Consider the following 22026-nt stretch of genomic DNA (forward strand, 5'->3'; position numbering starts at 1 on the left):
AGGGATATTAAAAGGCTCTGTCACTCCTTCTTAAAACAGTCATAAATACAATCCGGACACTAGCATTTGGGCAGAAGCCTCCGTGTTAAATGAGAAGGAGCAAACAGCAGAGACGCCTGCTTTTCTTGACAGCCCGGGCACCTCTAGAAGGCCTCCCCCGACACCTGCTGCCACTGGAGCTCTGAAGCGCCATGCACAGGATGTCGCTGGCCCTACACCCACAAGGACCGACTCATCTCTGCCTCTTACAAAACACCATACCTCTTCTGCCCAAGGAGCCTGCCTCCGGGGCCTCTCCAGACAGTGGGACCCAGGGAAGAAACGAGGAGGAAGGTCTGAGTGTTCTCCACGTTTATGTTTGCTACCTTTTCCTCTTCTACTTTCTGCGTGCCAGCTTGACACGCCTTGCCGCAAAGTCTGATGGAGACCTCAGACTTCCCTCAGACTATGTGGGCTTCCCAGAGAGCAGGCAAGAGTCTGTCCTCTTGCTAGTAGGAGACCGCCATCACTTATGAATTCTTGAATGCCTCCAGACCAGGACACCCTCATTGTCAGCCCGAGAGTCACCATCTCTTAGGATAAATCCCCTGCTCTTCTACCCCCAATAAGAGGAAGGAGCTAGATGCTAGCTAGCCAGGCTGTCCTTCCAAGAGCATCCCAGTTGAGGCCACTGAGGCTTCCCTACCTCACAGCTAGGTTACTGAGGCTCAGAACCACAGAGCAGCCATGATCCTCTGTCAAGTCCCTGTTGGTCGGACTGTACACTTACCTGAATATCCAGTTGGTGCAATGCATGGAGTCCCTGTCCAGGACCTTCTATGTTCACACTGAAGCAGAGCCCAGGATCCTGGCATCTTCAGATGCCTTACCTGTGGCCCACCCAGTGTTCAGGCCATATGTGACTATGGCCACAATCACTTCCCTCTCCAGAACTTTTACAACCTTTAGATATTTTCTCAGCTGTGGACTACGACTCCTCACCCCCAACAATGGTCTTCCCAGTAGCTTTTTCCCCCCAAATCCTTCATTTCAAGAACTGTCAAACTTTGGTCGTTTTTTTTTTTTTTTTTTTTTTTTTTTAATTCTTTTTTTCGAGCTGGGGACCCAACCCAGGCCTTTTCCTAGGCAAACGTTACCACTGAGCCAAATCCCCAACCCACTTTGGTCGTTTTCACGTTAGGGCCCACTGTGCAGGGGGTTCATGTAACAGCCCGGGAGACATGTTTCCACCTCATAGAAGGACCCTCTCTGACAACCAGAGGTGCCTCAGGAAAGCACAGGTAAGTGGAATTTAGGCTGATATCGTATGAGTATTTGTGGGTACCTAGAAGATGGGTGGGGGTCAAACGCCTTGAAGAGTCAATGATTTGGGACACTTGGTGTATCTAGGAGCCGGGTGAAGCCTAACAGCTGGTCACCAGCTGTCCTCCATGTAGCCATTTTGCCGTTTAATCCCAGAGAGTCAGACCCTTCATCTCAAAGGTCACGGGGCCTCGCTACAGAGTGGTGAACAAACCATTCTTCGCCCTCACAGGCCCCGGGCAGTGTCTGACCCAGCAGGCAGGATGTGGAGGGGAGAGGGGGTAAACTTGGGGACCCCCACCAGCTACTCCAGTTGAGAAGGGCGCGAGGCTGGACTCTCCTGCTTCTCTCCCTGCCCCGCCTCCTGCTGGCTCCCACCCCTCCCTCCCATCTCCTCCCCTGCCTCACCTGCCTTTCTTTCACTTCTTTTGGCTCTCTACCACCCAGCGCCCACCCCTCATCTCCATGGCAATAAAAGGGGAGGTGGGGTGGGTTGCGCCCTGTATTTTTAGCCGGTCCATAATAGCCCTTTTCTCTGGAGACACAGGCACTGCCTGTGGAACTAATCTCCGCCTGTTCCTCTGCTCACAAAGGGCCAGGGGAGCCCCTCCCTCTGCCTAGGCCGCCCTCGGTGACCCCAGCCCGTTTCCGGGTGTGCTTTAGCCCTCCAGGGCCTGCAGCTGGGCCTCTCTCACGGGATCCTACACACAGGCAGGGTCACTCCAGCTGACCTCCCCGGAGGACAGAGGTCAAGCCCCCTCTGGGGTCTCTGATGTGATTGGAAGGGAGTTGGGGCGGGGAAGGAGGGGGAGGAATGTCGGGGGGGAGGGGACCTTCTCTTTTAATGTAGAATTAAATGACTCCTTGTGCCTCCCCTGTCTCTGTCTCTCTCAGGCTGGGTCTCAGGGCCCAGAATTCCACACTTCGGAGTCCAGGCAACTTAGAAGTGGTTAAACTCCTGTACGGGAGCTTGGTCTAGTTAAAGCCTGAGCTATGAGAATCTTCATAAAGTCTTGGCAGGGAAGCGGAGAAGCTATAAAGGGTGGTGGGGTTTGCATAGGCAGCCCTGCCTTTGAAGCTGGGCTTCGATTGCTTTCGAGGCTGGAGAAAAAAAGAAGAGAAAAGGAGAGAAATGTAGGGACTTGGAAAAGAAAAGGAGCCCACAATCCAATCCAGCACCTTCTGAAGCCTCCACCAGCTAAAAACCAAACTCCCACACAACTAACATTTGCTGTGGAGGCTACAGACATAGGGAATATATATTATGTACATGAGTACATGGTGGCTGATCTCAGACACACCAGAAGAGGGCATCAGATCCCATTACAGATGGTTGTGAGCCACCATGTGGTTGCTGGGAATTGAACTCAGGACCTCTGGAAGAGTAGCCAGTGCTCTTAACCACTGAGCCATCTCTCCAGCCCTCCTCCCCCCGGCAATGTATATTTTAATGGAGAAATATTTTAAGATAAAAATGTTAAAATAGCTGGGCATAGTGGCACACGCTTGTAATCCCAGCACTTGGGAGGAGGAGGCAGGAGGATCAGAAGTTCAAATCGACATCACCCTAGGCTACTTAACAAGTTTGAACCCAGCCTGGGCTCCCTAAGAAAGAGCAGGTTTATGCCCATGACCTTGGGTAGGGTCTCCTGCTGAGAATCTCTCTAGGAGTCTTTCAAACGAGGGGTCTAATTTCGTTTGCAGTGAAAACACCTGGACGTCCTGCATCCCTGTGACCAATACCTGGCTTGAGACACCTCCCGCTGCATGGGCATGCTCACCTGGAAGTGGGCATGAGAGCCGCCCATGGTAGTGTGTCAATGTCCCAGCCAGATCCTCACAGTGCTCACCTCTCAGAGAGTCACCCCCAGGTGCCCCAGTCAGTTAGGAACGAGTTCTTTAGGGAAACCAAAACCAACACCCAAAACATTTTGGCCTGAAAAGACAGCTCAATAGTTAAGAGTACTGAGTGCTCTCCCAGAAGGCCTGAGTTCAATTTCTATTACCTACACCAGGCAGCTCCCAACTGCCTTAACTCTAGCTCCAGGGAGAATCCACACCTCTGCTCTTCACGGGCACCAGCACTCATGTGCACAGTCAGACAGACAGACAGACACACATGTAACCATAGTTTTTTTTAAAAAAAAGCATTTTCAGTTATTTTATCTGTGTGCGTGCGTGTGTGTGTGTGTGTGTGTGTGCGCGCGCGCGCATGCGGGTGTGTGGGTGTGCATGGTGTGCATGGTGGGTGTGTGGGGGTGTGTGTGTGCATGGTGTGGTTGTGTGGGTGTGCATAGGGCGGGGCTCTACCTTCACCTCCTGAGCCATTTCCCCCGCCCCCAGGAAGGAACGCTGACCTTCGCGCTCAGGCCAGGACATTCTTTACAGATAAGGTTCCTTCCCTAGAGAAGCGTATTCCAGGCCATCCAGTGGGTGGAAACAGAGACCAGCAGCCAGCCAGCCTGGACCGACCACACCTCGGGCTCCTCACTCCTGGCTGTGAGTGTGGCTCTCCTCAGGTTAGAAGCAACTAAGAGTAAGAGTACCTACTGCCTACAGTGAGAGGCTCCACAGCTCCCGCCTGGGAAAACACTCAGAAAAGAACCTGTCCACCGGCCCTGCCACTCAAGGGTCAGCCGTTGTATTGATTTCTCATCACGCCTCTGTGGATCTGACTTCCAGAACAGCGCTCGTTCCAAATATTCCAAACCTTTGTCCCCATGAATCCTTCTTGCTCCCCTGCCGTGCACGTGTTCCGATTTTGCATAAGAAATAACACACAACCACTCTTGTTTGGAGGATGGGAAATCACCCATTCTGTCCCTGTAGACTGAGGCTCTTAACGATGAACACAGTTGGCCCAGGAGGTATTGGCCCAGTGCAAAACAGGACCAGGCAAAAGATGGGTCGGAAAGGTCAGAGGTGGGCTGGTAGGCAATGCTAATAGTGCTTCTAACTTGCCCCACTTATTACTGACATCATCTCAAGGGATAATTTAACCTTCTCCTCTCTGGCTCTCTTTGCTCCTGACGTGAGAAAACGACAACAGCCAACGATACAACCAGCCTGTGCTTTACGTGAGCAGCACGTGTTTGCTTCTAGTGCACAGCTATTACTGTCCTTGTCCTCTGAAGCTGATCACCAGCGAATCATGGGCCTTGAATCCTAGTCCCCGGGGTTGGGGATTTAGCTCAGTGGTAGAGCGCTTGCCTAGGAAGCGCAAGGCCCTGGGTTCGGTCCCCAGCTCCGAGGAATCCTAGTCCCCACTCTCCATACTCCTGCAGAGGAAAGAATCAAACTCTCATCCACAGACAGGATGCAGAGCCCCAGATGGGCACCCATGTCCCCAGCTGGGAGCACAAAGAATATGGGGGGCAGAACTGAGTTAAGGAGCAGGAGAAAAAGGGCCCTTCCCGTGCAGTCTGGTGGTGAGAAGCAGCCTGGACGGAGCTCCTGGGAGACTCCTCTTCCATGTCTTAAACTCTAGGATCTCGCGGGTCTCCTTGTTTTCCTAAATTTCACTGTGAAACAGAAAAATGCTAAAGATCTTCTCTGAGCATTCGTGTGTGTGTGTGTGTGTGTGTGTGTGTGTGTGTGTGTGTGAGACGGAGAGTGAGAGGGTCAGAGGGCAACTAGTGAGAGTTGGTTCTTTCCTTCCACCATGCGGGTTCCTAGGGTTAAACTCAGGCTATCAGGCTTAGAACGGCGGATGACCTTACCTGATAGCCTATCTTACCAGAAATAGAATTTTTTAAAGAATCTAACCTTTGCATTTCCCTTTAATTGTGTATGTGTGTACGTGTGCGTGGTGCGTGGTGCGTGCATGCGTGTGCCATACCATAAGTATGTGGGTTTCCTTGGGGACCAGAACACAGTGTCAGATCCTCTGGAGCTTGCGTTACACAGGTAGTTGTGAGCCACTCAGTTTGGTATTGGGAACAAAATCTCTGTTCTCCAGAAGAGCGGGAAGTGGGGTTGGGGATTTAGCTCAGTGGTAGAGCGATTGCCTAGCAAGCGCAAGGCCCTGGGTTCGGTCCCCAGCTCCGGAAAAAAAACAAAAAAAAACCAAAAAAAAAAACAGAATAGCGGGATTTGATTTTAACTACTAAGTCATCTTTTCAGCCCTCAAAATAGAACATTTTTCCTTTTCCTTTGATCATTTTAAATCTCTTATAATGTATTAGACTCCATGCCGAATATATCCATATATCTATCTGTATCTATATCTATATCTATCTATCTATCTATATACCCATATCTATCTATCTATCCATCTATCTATCTATCTATATCCATAGACTCTGATTTCTCTACAAACAGCACAGCACTAGAGCTTCTCACACTTCAAAAAGCTTGGATTATGAACTGAACTACTCTGTCCAACTTTTATGGATTAAAAAAAGAGATTTATTTATTTTTATTTTTTATTCAGGTGTATGTGTGTCTGAGGTGTGCCATGTGTGTCTGGGTGCTCATGGAGCCCAGAAGAGGGCCCTGGATCTCCTGGAGCTGGAGTTACAGGCAGTTTTGAGCTACCTGACATGGGTGCTGGGAACTGAACCCAGGTCTTTCTGTAAGAGCAGCGCATCCTCTAAACTTAGCCGTCTCTCCAGCCCCTCCGTCATACAAGATGACCGCTGTATATGATGCTAATTTAATACTTGTTTAGGGTACTCAGATTCTGAGCAATTAAGAAAATTACTTAAATGGGTGTGGTGGCAGACTCCTCTAATCCCAGTACTTATCCCAGTACTTAGGAGGTAGGGGCAGGATCTGGAGTTCAAGACCACCCTGAGCTGTCATGAGACCCTATCTCAAAAAACTAAAGGCTTTGGCTCAGGGTTAAGAGCAGGGCTCTTCCAGAGGTCATGAGTTCAATTCCCAGGGTGGTCAGGGTCCGATGCCTCTTCTGGTGTATCTGAAAAGCTACAGTGTACATATATAATAAATAAATAAATCTTAAAAAAAAAAAAAAAACTAAAGGCTTTCAGGTGCATTTAGCTTGGTGGTAGGGTGCCTGCTTAAAAAGCACTGGGTCGGGGTTGGGGATTTAGCTCAGTGGTAGAGCGCTTGCCTAGGAAGTGCAAGGCCCTGGGTTCGATCCCCAGCTCCGAAAAAAAAGAACCAAAAAAAAAAAAAAAAATCTAAAAAAAAAAAAGCACTGGGTCGGGACTGGAGAGATGGCTCAGGGGTTAAGAGCACCAACTGCTCTTCCAGAGGTCCTGAGTTCAAATGCCAGCAACCACATGGTGGCTCACAACCATCTGTAATGAGATCCAATTGCCTCTTCTGGTGTGTCTGAAGACAGAGACAGTGTACTTATATACATAAAATAATAAAATCTTTAAAAAAAAAAAAAAGCATTGGGTCTTGGGTTCCCTCCTTCAGCACCACATAAAAATGCTTTCAACGATTCAAGTGTATAAAAATATCACGACAGAACCCATTGCTTTGTATATTAGCTTAAATTTTAACTGAAAAATATTAAAGAATTCATTCAGTTGGGCATAGAGGCAAACACGTCTGTGATCCTAGCATTGAAAAGGCTGAAACAAGGCTTGTGAGTTCAAGGCCAGCCTGGGCTCTCTGATTAGACCTTGTTTTATAAACAAACAAACAAACAAACAAACAAAAAATAGATGTACACTTTCTTTCATGTGGCAGTTGTGGTTAGAGAGAAGGGCCAGGTGTCCTGCTGTTCTGGGTCTTCCCAAGGACGCGGCTGGTTCTGATCTTGCTGGATCGTGCTGTGTTCTGAGGTGGTGGCAGTGGCAGTAGCAGCAGCAGCAGCATTAAAGCAGGGCCTCTGGCCCTCTGTTAGGAGGGATGCTGCTGTTTCCTGCTCCTAAGTCCCTGGCACCACACAGAGCTGACAGCTTGAAAAGGTGAGAGCGGCGGAGAGTTGGAATAGGTAAGCTAGCAGGAGAGGACCCAGGATCAACAGAGGTCAGGGACTGAAGGCCCCTGTGCCTTGCCTGGTCCAGGCTGAGGGTGATCAGTGGGCTACTTGGTATTCTGCTCAGAGACAGGCTTGCAGGCTTCCTGTCCTGCCTCCTGGCTCCCCTACCAGCGGGGCCTCCTCCCCTACCCCACCAGGCCATGCATTATCCTCGCAAGACTGAGGACCTAATGAAGGTGATCAACACCCTGGGGGAGCCTCTCCATCCAGGATGAGGAGGAGGGCACAGCGATGCTCATGGTTCCTGAGTCCATCCTGAAATGGGGGTGCTTTTGAAGGGACCCCTAAAACTGAACTGAGGAGGGGTTCCCAGTAACCCCGGACACACACACACACACACACACACACACACACACACACACACACACACACTGACTGGTAGGGCTCTAGACAACTTCAGTTCCAGAGGCTGCCTAATAGCACCCTTTCCACACAAAACTTTGAACATCCTGGGTCCCCCTGGTCTTGGCCAGCTCCCACTTTCAGTTAGGGGTGAGGGCTAGGGAGAAGGCTAGGAGCTAAAGGAAAGGAGGACTCTCACCCCTCCTTGCCCGCTGGCCTGCCAGTTGGCCAGCATTGGAGCTAGCCATTCACACCCATTGTTCCTAAGCCCTCCTCCCACAGTGCTTGGGTGTGCGAAGCTCCTTAGGTCAGGGATCCAGGGCTGCACCTCCCCTTCCCCTCCCCAGGCTTCAGAGGATCTAAGGGACTACGCCTTGCCATGGTGGGCCTCCATTCTGGGAACCAGGACAACCTCTCCCCACCACCAGGCAGCACTCAGCAAATCCCTGGGAGTGAACAGAGCAGACCCCCAGGGGTCCTGGGTAGGAAAGAGGCCCAGGGAGGGAAGCCCAGAAGAATGCCTGGGGAAGGACTGGGCCTGGGACAGAGATCATGGAGGATGGGAAGAAGGCTGCTACTAAAGGCATCTCCACTGTGTCCCGGTGCCGTGTTCTCCATGTGTCACCATACCATGTTACCTTCCTAGGAGCTAAGAACTAAGCAAATTGGAGATGGAGAAGATCTTCTCAGAGTGGTTCAGTAACACACCTGGAGTCACACAGCTGAATTAGACTTGACTCTACATTGTGGATTCTAGAAACTTCTTGTAACCTCAGTGCTGGGCCACTAGGCTAGGTATCTAGCTGCGAGTGAGGAGGACAGACCGAATGGTCACGGGTACTCATCTCCAGACACAAGGCTGGCTTTCTACACATCGATAATATAGGTGTTCCTTCCCAAAGACCATGTGGAGATCTAATAGGTTCACTGAGCTCAAACAAACACAAGGACTCCTTCTTTCCAGCTTTTCTTCAGTCCTCGTCCTGGGCTAGCACAGTCTTCCACCATCTGCTCCCAAGATGGTCGGTCTGGCCTACCTTCCTTCCCTGGGGATAGAGAGGGTCTGGGGTTCACCCCTCCCCCAGGTGCTGTAATTTGAGGGGCTGCCCAACTGGAATGGACCCAGGGTGTCCCTGGACTGCCCTCCCACCACTGTGAGTTTGCTGGCCTCTGACCTCTGCCATTAACCCTGTCACCTGCTGGACATCAGCCCCCGGGCTCAGTCTGTCATCTGAGGCCAAAGATGGATGGGGGGCGGCGGGGAAGCATAAGCAGCGACCCCTTAATGAGATCTGGCGGGGGAGGGCTGGGCTCTATCAGGCAGCAGCGGCGGCCAGCCCAGGGTGGCAATAACAGGCTCTCGTTGAGTGTAACCCATTTTCTTCCTGTGGAAAGGAGACCCGAAGGCTCGGAGGTGAAGGACTCCTTTGTCACCAATCCCCTGTCCCGGCAAGCCAGGCTGGGATGAGATGGACAAGAGCTAGAAAACAAGTTGACCCCTCCCCTTTCATTCCATCTCCTGGGTGTGGTTACCAGGGCTCCGGGGGATGGCTCACAAAGGATCATGAGGAAACAGACCAGCTGCCTGGCCGGGGCAGCCCCATGTGCATCCTGGGAGACTCCATGGCTCCTGAGCACATGCAGAGACATTGGAGGGAGGGAGCCAGACTGATGGGGGAGGCATTGTCTGTCAGATGGGGGACATCTTCAGAGGTGAAAGGACAAGGTGCCTGAAGAAGGGAGAGAAAGAGTGAGGGCTGAGAAACAAAGGCCATTGACGAGCTCCTCACAGTTTTCCTCAGGATGGTTATTGAAATTGTATTTTTTCATATATATAAATAATAAAGTGTGTGTGTGTGTATGGAAAAGTATATATGAATGATATATAGATATACACGTATCTATATATACACTTTATTATTTATTTTTTGAGATAGGGTCTCACTATGTAGCCCCTGACTGGCCTGGAATTCACTATGTAAACCAGGCTGGCCTTGAGCTCACAGAGATCCACCTGCCTCTGCCTCCCCAGGGCTGGCTTTAAAAGAAAATACCACCGTGCCCACTCATGTTGGTTTGGATTTTTGTTTGTTTTCCCTTCCTTTTTTGGTTTTTGAGACAGAGGGTTATGTAGCCCAGGTTGCCCCCAAATGTACTACGTGGCCAAAATTGGCCTCAGATTCTTTTTTTTTTTTTTTTTTTTTTCCGGAGCTGGGGACTGAACCCAGGGCCTTGCACTTGCTAGGCAAGCGCTCTACCACTGAGCTAAATCCCCAACCCCTGGCCTCGGATACTTAAACCTCTGCTTCTGCCTCCCAACTGCTAGGATTACAAGTGTCTGCTTCATGCCTAGCTGCAGTTTTAAAAGCAGGGGCCAGGCACGGTGGCACAGGCCTGTAATCATAGCACTGAGGAGCCCAAGACGGCAGAATCATGAATTCCACGCCAGCTTGGATGACGTATTGAACTGTAGGCCAGCCTGAGATACATAGCTAGACACTGACTTAGAGTGAGTGACAGACAGATACACAGACAGACGCTGGGAATGGCTCAGCTGGTAAAGTGTTTGCCTCACAAACATGAAGATATGGATTTGGTCCTCAGAACCCACGTCGGGTGTAGTGATGTTCACTCGTAATCCCACCTCCAGGAGGATGGAGACAGGAGGCTCTCTGAGGCTGGCTTGTCAGTCTAATCTAACTGGTGAACTCCAGGCCAGTGAGTAACCTTATGTCGAAAGAGGACTGCGTTCCTGAATCTGTTCTAAGAGGCTGTCTTCTGGCTTTTGCACCGATGTTGGGTAGTCACGACTATCTGTAACTCTAGTTCCAAGAGATCCCATAGCCTCTTCTGGACATGCACATACCTACACACAGATATATCATGTGTTAATAATCAAAAAACAATAAAAAGCTAATCTAAAACTATGATTTAAAAGAGGGCGAGGCAAGAACCGGGCCTGGTCACATGTCACATGGCTCTAACCCTGCACTCAGTAGGCAGAGGCTGGTGGATCTGTGAGTTTGAGGTCAGCCGGGTCTACCTAGTGAGCTCTATGAACGAGTTCTCTATGAACAAGTTCTCTAATGAAAGCTTGTCTCTCAGAGTGATGAAGATATCTAACATCAGGATCGGGGCTGGGGATTTAGCTCAGTGGTAGAGCGCTTACCTAGGAAGCGCAAGGCCCTGGGTTCGGTCCCCAGCTCCGAAAAAAAGAACCAAAAAAAAAAAAAAAGATATCTAACATCAACCTCTGGCTTCCATAAGTGTGTACATACACATATTACACACACACACACACACACACACACACACACACACCATCAGTCCAGCATTTGAGGAAACTGAGGCCAAAGAGAGACATTCACTAGTGAGTAGCTGGGCCAGAACCAGAATCCGGGTCTCTAACAGAGCCAGTCTTCCCTTAGCACTGCACCCCCACACACACCCCGCCTTGCCCCTTACTCTAGAAAATTCAGCAGTTGTTGAAGTGATCAGTTGTCTGAAGGTGTTGGCTGCTCCCGGGCCCCCTCAGCACACATACGGAGATCACCCAGGCTGTGGGTAGGTGTGGGGATCACCCAGGGCTGTGGGTAGGTGTGGGGGACAGACTTAAGAAAAGAGCAACTGTGTTTCCAGGTTCCTCCTAGGCTTGGATGAGATGGAACTGAGACTAGTCGAAAAGCCTTGTTTGCTGCTGGTGGAACATAAGTTAATATAGGCACGGTGGAAATCGGTATGGAGGTTCCAACGAAGTACGAAAAATAGAACCACCACGTGATCCAGTGATACCACTTCCAGGCACATGAAGAAATGTAAGTCGGCCTACAGCAGACACACTGGCCCGCCTGTGGTTGCTGTATCGCTAATCCCAATAGCCAAGTCACAGACTAGAAGCCCAGGAGGAGTGGCTAAAGGAAATACAGCATGAGTTCACAGTTGAGTTTTGTTCATTCGTAAGAACAAGATTATGACATTTGGAGGGTTTTGGTTTTGATTTAAAGGGACTGAAGAACTGGCTCAGTCAGTGAAGGAGACTGCTACCAAATCTGGCAACCTGAGTTCAAGCCCCAGGACCCACACAACAGAAGAGAACCAACTCCTGAAAGTTGTCCTCTGACTCCTTCTACTCACATACTGTGATATGCATGCACACGCATGTCTGTATGCATGTGCACACATACAAAGTAAATAAATGTACATTTTTTTGGTATGATTAATGACACTAAATAAAAGTCGACAAGAAAGAAAATATCGTCTTTTATTTTTTAAGTTTGGGGAGTTGCCCATGAAGAATAAGAAGAACCAGGCACATTGGCCCAGGCCTACAATCCTAGCTATCCCAAAACCTGAGGCAGGAGGATGACAAATTCAAGACCTGCCTGGAAATACAGCATGTATCAGTAAGTTCAGAGCTAGACTGAGTGGGCAACTTAATCATACTGCCTCAAAATACAAAGGGGCTAGAAATGTACCTCAGTGGCCAAGCATAAGCAAGATCGTGTTTGGGGGTGGAGGGAGAGGTCTCAGTGTGTTACCCTAGCTGTCCTAGGACTCACTGTGTAGACCAGGCTGCCTCTGCCTCTCTAAAACAAGAATGAAAGGCCCAGTCCCAGAATAAAACTCTAAAAGAGTTTTTTTAATTGAAATTTTTGTTGTTTTTGTTTTCTGAGGCAGGGTTTCTCTGGGTAGCCCTGGCTGTCCTAGACCTTACTATGTAGACCAGGCTGTCCTTGAACTGGAGAGATCTGCCTGCCTCTTCTGTCTCCTGAGTGCTGGGATGAAAGACATGTGCCACCACACCCAGAGAAAGAACTCCTTTTTGTTTAAAGACTAAGAAGTCAGGTCCTGAAGAGACCTCAGTAGTTAAGAACCCCTTGGTGTTTACAGGTCCTGTTCCCAACACTCCCACACCGCTCCCAACCATCTGTAGCTCTAGTTACACAGGATCTGACACCACACGGGCAAACACTCATACACACAAAGTAAAAATAGGTAAGTCTGTAAAAACCCAAAGAGAGTAAGGAGTCAGGCCAATGCAATAACTCAACAGGCTACTTACTTACCGCCATGACAGTCGGCCTGAATTCTATCTCTAAAACCTACATGGAGGAGAAAAGAACCAACTCCCCAAAGTTATCCTGTGGTGCTCATGGAACATGCACATACGCTAGAGAAATGCCTAAATGAAATATGGAAAGAGTAAGATGTTCTGAGACTTGGTGGCACAATCTTGGGGACTCCTTGCTTCAACCCTGGCCACTCCAGGTCACCCCTGGAGCTCCTGCTTTGTAGTCTCCTGCAATGGCGTCCCTCTCCCCTCAGGCTGCCTGAGACAGACTGTGCCGGATTGTGTTGTGTGTATGGCTGGGGGTCATGAGCTTTGAAACATGGGTCTAGGGTTGGGGATTTAGCTCAGTGGTAGAGCTTGCCCAGCAAGGGCAAGGCCCTGGGTTGGGTCCCCGCCCCCAAAAAAAAAAAAAAAAAAAAAAAAAACATGGGTCTAGTGAGGCTGAACAGCCTTTAGCTACCCTTCCAGTTCTGTTTTTCTGTTTGCCCTTTCTTCTCTCTCTCTCTCTCTCTCTCTCTCTCTCTCTCTCTCTCTCTCTCTCTCTCTCTCTCTCTCTGTGTGTGTGTGTCTGTATGTCTGTGTGTCTGTGTATGTGTGTGTCTGTGTGCATCTCTGTATGTATGTCTGTGTATATCTCTGTGTGTGTGTCTGTATGTCTCTGTGTGTGTGCATCTGTGTGTGTCTGTGTATATCTGTGTGTATGTATCTGTGTATAGGTGTGTGTCTGTGTGTATCTGTGTATAAGTGTGTGTCTGTGTGTATCTGTGTATAGGTGTATGTCTGTGTGTATCTGTGTGTGTATGTATCTGTGTATAGGGGTATGTGTGGGTGTGTGTGTGTGTCTCACTCACTAGGGATGGGAACCCAGAGCCTCAAGTATGTGCTTGTTATAAAAGTACTTTATTATTGATCTACATACCCAGCTTTGCCTTATATTAATGGAGAGGACTTGACCACAGCTGGAAATGACCTTTGTTGGGAGTGTATCTCACGGCAAAAATGGGCAAAGACCACATGACGGCTTATCTATGTCTACCCCGGGAACGGCAGCAGTTAAACCCTAGCTAGCATGCCCCTTGTCAGGACCCTGTTTTGATTGAAACAGGGTGCTTCCTGGACAGACCCCAAAATGCAAGCGTGGGAACTCCTCCTAAACATTTATTGCTTATCTATTGTATGGGTGTAGTGCTTTGCCTCCATGTCTGTTTGTGTAGCCCTTGGGTATATGGTACCCAGGGAGGTCAGAAGAGGGTGGATCCTCTGAGACTGTAGTACAGACAGATGGTTGTGAGCCTCCATGTGGGTGCAGGAATTGACCGGTGTGGCAAGGATTGAAATGGACACTATCCTCGATCTGTTAAGTCTTACTGCGAGTCAGATAGCCCAGTCTGTAACAGTGGGATTTTGATGAGGGCATGAAGGGAGGAGGAGGATGTGGGGATTTGATGGGAGAGCATGTTAGAGTGGGGGAATGTTGGGATAGAGGATGTTGGCATGGGGTGGATATTGGAATGGAGAATGTTGGGAATGGGGGGATTTGGAGATGGAATATTGGCACGGGGGATGTTGGAATGAAGCAATTGGAATGGGAGGAACTTGAGGATGGGAGGGATATTTTCATAGAGGATGTCGAGGTGAAGGATATTGGAATGGGAATTGTTGGGTTGATGGATATCGGGGTTTGGAGAGATTGGACGAAGGTAGCATCCTAAAGAACTGAGTTGGAGAGATGGCTCAGTGATTAGACCAGTTGCTGGTCTTGCAGAAGACCCAGCTTCCATTCTCAACACTCACACAGTGGCTCGCAAGTGTCTAACTCCTGTCTAAGGTATCTGGGGTTCTCTTCTGGCCTCCATGCACACGGTGCACATACATACATGCAGGCAAAACACTCATAACACACAGTAAACAAATAAATAAGAAATGTGGAAAGAAACAACAGCGTGATGACTTGGCTATGCCCCGGGGATAGGCAAAAGGTTAATCCAAGAAAGCACTGTCACGGTGGGGAGCGTAATTCCTGGTAGACTGGCATGAGTGGGACGCTAGGCAGAAGAGCAGGACAACCATCAAAAGTGAGTGAAGCCCTGGCTCTGGCACTGTCGCATAAGCCTTCCTATCCTGTGTGTCCACAGCTCTATTGCACTCTCCAGAAGCCTCTAGGACCCTTTCCTGACTCTGGGCCTCACCAAGCCCAGAGCAAGACAATGGTGTGACGGACAGAGAGAGGACAAGCCTTGGCTCCTCCGCTGTGCTGAGCTTGGCTGTGTAAGTTCCGCTCTCACTGCTGAGTCAGCCGCTACAGGAGGATGCAGTGTCTGCCGGGATTTTTTTTTTTCCTGCCTAACTTTTCTTTCAGTTTTGAAAAAAAAAATCTCTCTCTCCCTCTCTCCCTTTCTCTCTCTCTTTTCCTCCCTTCTTTCCTTACTTCCTTTCTTTCACTCTAGATTTTGTGCGTGCTTGTGCATGCCTGCATGTGTGTGCATGTGTGTGTACATATGTGTGTATGTGTATATGCGTGTGTACATTGTGTGCATGTGTGCCCATGTATGAGTGTGCGTGTTGCACATGTGTATGTGCATGAGTGTGTGCATGTGCATGTGTGTGCATGCGTGTTTGTGCACGTGTGCATGCGTGCATGTGCGTGGAAGTGAGAGGATCATTTGCAGGAGTTCTTCTCCCACCACATGGTTGAGGAATCAGACTCAGCAGTCTTTCCTCCTGAGCTGTCTTTAAAAAAAAAAAGATTCATTTATTTTATGAACGTGAGTACACTGTAGCTGTCTTCAGACACACCAGAAGAGGGTCTCGAATTCCACTAAAGATGGTTGTGAGCCACCATGTGGTTGCTGGGAATTGAACTCAGGACCTCTGGAAGAGCAGTCAGTGCTCTTAACCATTGAGCCATCTCCCCAGACTCCTCCTGAGCTGTCTTACCGGCCCATCCTTTTGCTTATTTCTCTCTTTGAACATGTTTAAGGAGGTGTGCTTTTCTGAGATATCTGCTCTCCTTCCCAGGGGTGCTTCTCCAAAGAAACAAGTCTAACATTTGGGTAGAGAGTTGATCAGTCTAACCAGACGATCTGTCCATCTAGGCTGCTGACCCCATTCTTGTCCTACCTATGTAGTGGAAGGAAAAGACGGGATAAGGGTCAGATAGTCACTGACAGACCAAACCGGATGGAATTTGTACACATGAATCCTGGAAGGGGTGGGGCAGATGCTGGGTCTGTGTGAATCCCTGCTTGACCCAGTAGTCTACATGGTCAGTACCCCATGATTCTTCCTGAGACACCCACACGCGCCAGAAGCAATAGCAGCTTTGTAGGAATTCACTCGCCGACGCTAGTTTGATGTGTGGCAGCGAGAAGGTTGGAAAGGGACGGGCACGGGGCAGGTGTGCTTGGCTTAGCCCCTGGGAGCTGAGCCAGCCACAGCCAGGGAGGAAGGCCTGCTTGGCATCTACCCCCCTGCAGTTACCAAGCTGCCCTGCCTGCCAGGCTGCTGGTGAGCAGAGCAGAGCCCCCTCCCCAAAGGGCCCCCGAGAGGGGCCTGGAGTGGGGGGAGGCCACCCGTGGCCTTGTGAGGCTGAAGCGCAGCTCCTTCCTCAGCTGCCAGGGAGGAATTTAATTACCAATTAAAGCCCCTCCATCTGTTTCGGGCCTGCCAGAGAGCTCTCTCTACCCTTTAATTACATCTCTGACAACAATTTAACTCAATTAGCTAGTAAACACAGCAGAATGCAGGCAACCCAGGGCACCCTCTTGTCCCTGCCATCTGTCCGTCTGTCTGTCTTTCACTCTCCCCCGATCGCTTCCAGTCTGTCTGTCCCGTGCCTGCTTCCTCATCGTATTTTTGACACCAGCACCTCCCCTTCAGGTTCTTGGCTCCCTTCTGTCCCCTCTGCCGACACTTGTCTGTTTCACACCAGCTGGAACTTCTCCCTGCCCTTTGTTGTTCTGTCCTCCCGTCCCATCTGCCGTCTGTCTGTCCATCCTTTCCCCTGCTTTGCCACATTCTGCACTTTCCATGTTTCTCCTCCTCTTCCAGCCTCTGTCTAGTTCCTGTCGGCCCTCCTTTCTCCTTCCTTTGCCTCCTTCCGGTCTTTCTCAGTCAAGCTATCCCTTTCAGCACTTGCCTGCCTTCTCTTTCTGGCTCGAGAGCCCCAACTCTGTCTCCCTCACTCTCTCTGTTCCACACAGACAACTATGACCTCTGGGGTCACCGTTGTCATAGTTCAAACATCCACTTTACAGGTCACTGGCTAACAACTTTTGTGTACATTATTTTGTTAATTTTTTTAAAAATTCTGTTGAGTAAACACCAGGCGTGATGGTGCCTGCTGTAATCCTAGCGGGCACCTCAGAGACTGAGGCAGGGAGATTTTCAGTTTGAGGCAAGACCGGGCTACATAGTGAGACCCTGCCTGAAAATAAATAAGTAGAAAAGAAATCTGTGCTAGGGACATAGTTTCACAGGTCCCATGACTGATGCTTGAGATGTTTTTGCAGCTTGCCTAAGATCCTAGAGTTTATAGCTGACAGAACCAAGTTTGAAACTCGGGTTGGCTGTCAGGCCTGGTGGTACAGGTCTATCATCCCAACTGCTCCAGAGGCTAAGGCAGCAGGGTTGAAAGTTCACTTCAAGCCTGGGCAAACAAGTAAAACTCTTTTATAAGGCCAGGTACGGTAGTGCCCACCTTTCGTCCTAGCACTGGAAGACACAGGTGGATTTCTGTGAGTTCAAGGCCACCCTGGTCTACAGAATGAGTCCCAAGACGATCAGAGGATGCATAATAAGACTTTGTCTATAAACAAACAAACAAATAAATGTAAAAAGAAGGCTGGGTGTAGCTCAGGAATACAGCACCTGCCTAGAATGTGTAAGACCCTAGCTCAACATCTTATACCCAAAGCAAAACAGCACAACACCGCAGGCCCACCCCGACACTGGAGAGAGACTTTGTTTTGAGGAGAGAAACTGTGTAGATGCTAAAGGAACCTGAGCACTTAGGGGAAAGGTGCTGCTAAGTGAAGGGCAAAGCAATAGGCGCCTACTTAACACTGGGAAGATGGTGGCCAGATAGGGACAAAAAAGAAGGATGACTTCTGAGAATTTAACCTTACAATTTCTCCTCAATGGAGCCTTCCGGATTCTAGTTCCTCATGGTGTGGACCGGGGCAGGAGGGTGGGGGAAATCCTAGGACTCAGAGGAATAAGGAGGGAGAGAAAGAAACAAGCCGGCCATAATTATCCTAGCAACCTTCCCCTGGAACGGAGTGGGAAGGCCAGCGAGAAGGGCAACTTGATCCGTCTTGTGGACAGGTAGGGACATGATGGAGACCCCAGGTCAGCTAGGTAGTCTCAGGGAGACCCCAGTCAGATAAAAACGCATCTGCTTCCCCCCGATGTCCTTGGCTGCCTAATCATTCTTCCCGTGGTTAAAACAGGAAAGACCCAGGGAAGACCCACAGGGGAATGGGGTGTCTTGGGCCTTCACTCCTTTTTCAGACATCTTTGTTGTAAAGTTGTACTGTGCATCTTGGGACCTAAACCTCACTGTCCCCCACCCCCACCCCCATCCTAGCACTGTTTCCTGCCGTCTCAGCAAGGCTCTGGTACTTTGCTCAGAAAAGTTCACTTTTTTTTCTCTTCCTTTGTTTTTTTGTTTTGTTTTTAAATCTTACGTGCCTAAGAGTGCTTTGCCTCGTATGCGTGCTTTGTGTGAGTACCATGTGCATGTCTGGTACTCCAGGAGGTCATAAGAGGGTGTGTATACTCTGCAGCTGGAGTTCCAGATGTTCGTGAGCCACCATGTGGATGCTAGGAACTGAACCCCAAGTCCGCTGCAAGAGCGACAAGTGCTCTTAACCACCGAGCCACCTCTCCAGCCCTCCATTTTACTTTTCCAAATGCAAGGATTATGCTCCAGAAGTAAATGACAAACAAAGCTGGCCTCAGCGGGGGATGGACAGGCTCAATTTTCTGCAATGTCCAGGAAGTCCTGTCCTGAAAACACACATGGAAAGTTCTAGGCAGACTAACCGGATGGGGTGACTCATGACTGTAATCCCAGCATTTGTAAGGCCGAAGGAGGAGGATTGTCATGAGTTTGAGGCTAGCTTGGGCTTTACAGTGAGTTCTAGGCCAGCCTAAGCCTCAGACGGAGACCTTGTTTTTTTGTTTATTTGTTTGTTTTAAGGGGGGCGTGGTGTCTCAGTTGGTAGAGTGCTTTTACCTCACGTGTATGCAGACCTGGCTTTGATTCCTCAGTGCCATATAAACCAGGCATGCTAGCACATGCGTGTACTTCTAGCGCTCAGGAGTGGAAGCGGGAGGGTCAGAAGTTCAAAGGTCATCCTCCAGTTCCCATGAAGTTCAAGGCCAGCGCCAACTATATATTCTGTCTCAAAAAAGTCCTGAGCAGAGATCAGCTAAGGGCAGATGAGAGACTGGTAACGAGACTGGGTAGGAAAGCAGGAAATGGAGAATGAGGTGGCTTCTGTCCAGATGTCCCAAGATGGGCACACTCAGCGGGTTTGTGGGCAGTTTCTGTAAACTTGCTATAATGCAGCCCACAGGGTAATGAACCTGTGGGTGGCTCTCTTTTCTAAACAGAGGCATGATGATATAGAATTTCAGAGCTCACCAGGCGCAGCTAAGCAAGGAGGGTTTTGTTGTAAGGGTTCTTATTATGGTAAACCTGACAATGTCCTTTCTCAATACTTATTACCTGGTAAAGTAACCCCTTTCCATTTTTCAGACTATAGCCCAGGTTACCCTCCAATTCTTATGTAGCCCAGGGTGGCCTCAAACTAGTCCAGAATGTTTTTCTTTTAAAATTACATGTATATATGCATGTATGTGTGTATGTATGTATGTATGTGTTTGTGTGTATATGCATATGAATGCATGTGGCATGCATGTGTATATATGTATGCTTTTGGTATGTATGTGTGTATATGGGGGGGGTGCATATACCATAGCTCTCTTGTGGAAACCAGAGGACAGCTTACAGTTCCCTCCTTCCACCACATGGGTTCTAGAGATTGGACTCAGTTTTGAAAAAAAGTGCCTTCACCCTGAGTCCTCTTGCCAACCCTGGAGATTGTATTGTATTTTTTTTTAATTAATTAATTTTTATCTTCCAAATTATAGCAGCCTTGGAGGATAGACAACTACGTAAACTCCTTCCCCATCTATACTGAATTAATTCTCTCTCCCCCCCCTCTTTTAAAAAAAGATTTATTTATTTAATTTATATAAGTACACTGTTGCTGTCTTCCACTACAGATGGTTGTGAGCCACCATGTGGTTGCCAGGAATTGAACTCAGGACCTCTGGAAGAGCAGTCGGTGCTCTTAACCTCTGAGCCATCTCTCTCTCCAACCCCCCCTGAATTAACTCTTTAGCTGATGAGCACACAACTTTACGGGTCTCACTCCATAGCCCCCTGGTTGTCCTAGAACTTGACATGTAAACCAGGCTAGCCCCAAACTCACAGGGATTCTCCTGGCTCCGCCCTGCCGCCACTCCCGACTCATTAGTGTGCACCTTGACCTGTAGTTCCCTGACATTTCCTATATTTCAATCCAGGGGAACATTGACACAGCCGCCCGCACTCCACGGTAAGACGTCTGCAAACATTCCCAGCCTCCTGTCATCCAGCATGCTAACCTCCCAGAACTGTGACCACAGACACGAAGAGGCGTCTTCTTCAAGCTTTCCTGCTTAAGGGTCAAAGAGCACAGTGACTCCTGAGAGACCTATCTGGAAAGAATCATTTCAGTGAGCCTCCTTCAAATAGTCTAAAGCTGGCTGCAGTGCTGACTCATGCCTGTGTTCCTAACAAGCGTTTGAGAGAACAGAAAGGTAGGGTGGGGATTTCTAGGCTAGCCTGGGCTATATAGATAGACCCAGTCCTTTTTTTTTTTTTAAGCAAATAGAATAGAGACTGCAGTTGACTGCTTGTTATTCTTTCTGTTTGTGTGTGTGTGTGTGTGTGTGTGTGTGTGTGTGCGCGCGCGCGCGCGCGTGTGCCAATGGAGGAGTCTTCCTCTATCCATCTCGACCTTAATGCCTTGAGAAAGGCTCTCACTAAACCAGAATCTAGTTCGTTGTTCCCAGGATCTCACTATATAGCCCAAGATGGCTTCAGATTCTCAATTATCTCACCCCAGTCCCCCAAGGATTGGAGTCACAGCTGTGCACCAATATAACCAGGTAGAGAGGGCTGAGCTTGGTGGTTCAGGCCAATAACATAACTGTTGGAAGACTGAGGAAGACCATCACAAGTATGAGGCTAACCTGGGCTAGCCTGAGACTTGGTCTCAAAAAAGAAAGAGAAGATGGGTGTGGTGACACATGCTTTAATCCCTGAAGTGGGAAATTCCGGTTTCACTAGAGACTTAGTTGTGTCTTGTGATGTCCCCAGGGCCTTGTACTCGCTAGGCAAGTGCTCTACCACTGAGCTAAATCCCCAACCCCGGAGCTGTCTTTTATAAGAGCGCTTTGCTGAAGCATGCACATCGAGGATTTGTTGAGAATAGGCTCGTGGTAATTTCTGGAGGCTGCCTGGTGGAAGGGCATGTGATGTTTTGCTGGAGGGGACTTGTGATGTTTGGAGAGAGGGTAGGTATAACCCAACAGACAGTGGACCACGCCCTGGCATTGGTTCACCTTGTTGCTTTTTGCTGGTCTCCATTGGGCTTCGCTAACGCTGGTCTTGGCTGAGGATGCTGTGGCATTGGTTCAATTTGCTTTCTTCTCTGATCTTGGTCGTGACCTCACAGAGGGAAACAAACCAAAGAACTTCTGGAGCTGTTCTGGCTATCTCTTTCTGCTTCAGCAGACTTATGCTGGTCAGTGGAACCTCTCGGATTCTTCTGGGTTGAGCCACTGATGCTGATTTGAGTGGACTGGATGGCTGACAGTGAGAACTGGAATCACCCCAGAGAACTACTTCTAAACAGGCCCACGTCCTCCATGTCCTATTAGCCATCTTCCTGCCCTACCTTTGGTTGATGGCCTATAAGGGAGGTTGAAGCATTTAAGAACCTTTAGTATAGTAGGTTTTGAAAAATACAAGCCTATAAATTCCAGTATTTGGGAGGCAGAGGCACGTGGATCTCTGTGAGTTCAAGGCCAGCCTCGTCTATGTGGAGAACTCCAGGACAGCCAGGGCTATACAGTGAGACCCTGTCTCAAAAAGAAGGAGGAGAGAGAGGAGGAAAAAGTAAGGAATGGAGGGAAAGAGGGGGAAAGGAATGAAAGCAAAGGGAAGCCCTGTGAATCTGGCTTTTGTTTGGTTTTTTGATTGACAAGGTCTTGCCCCTTTTCTCAGGCTGGCTTT

Source organism: Rattus rattus, chromosome 9 (genome assembly GCF_011064425.1).
Source record: "Rattus rattus isolate New Zealand chromosome 9, Rrattus_CSIRO_v1, whole genome shotgun sequence".
Taxonomy (NCBI): Eukaryota; Metazoa; Chordata; class Mammalia; order Rodentia; family Muridae; genus Rattus; species Rattus rattus.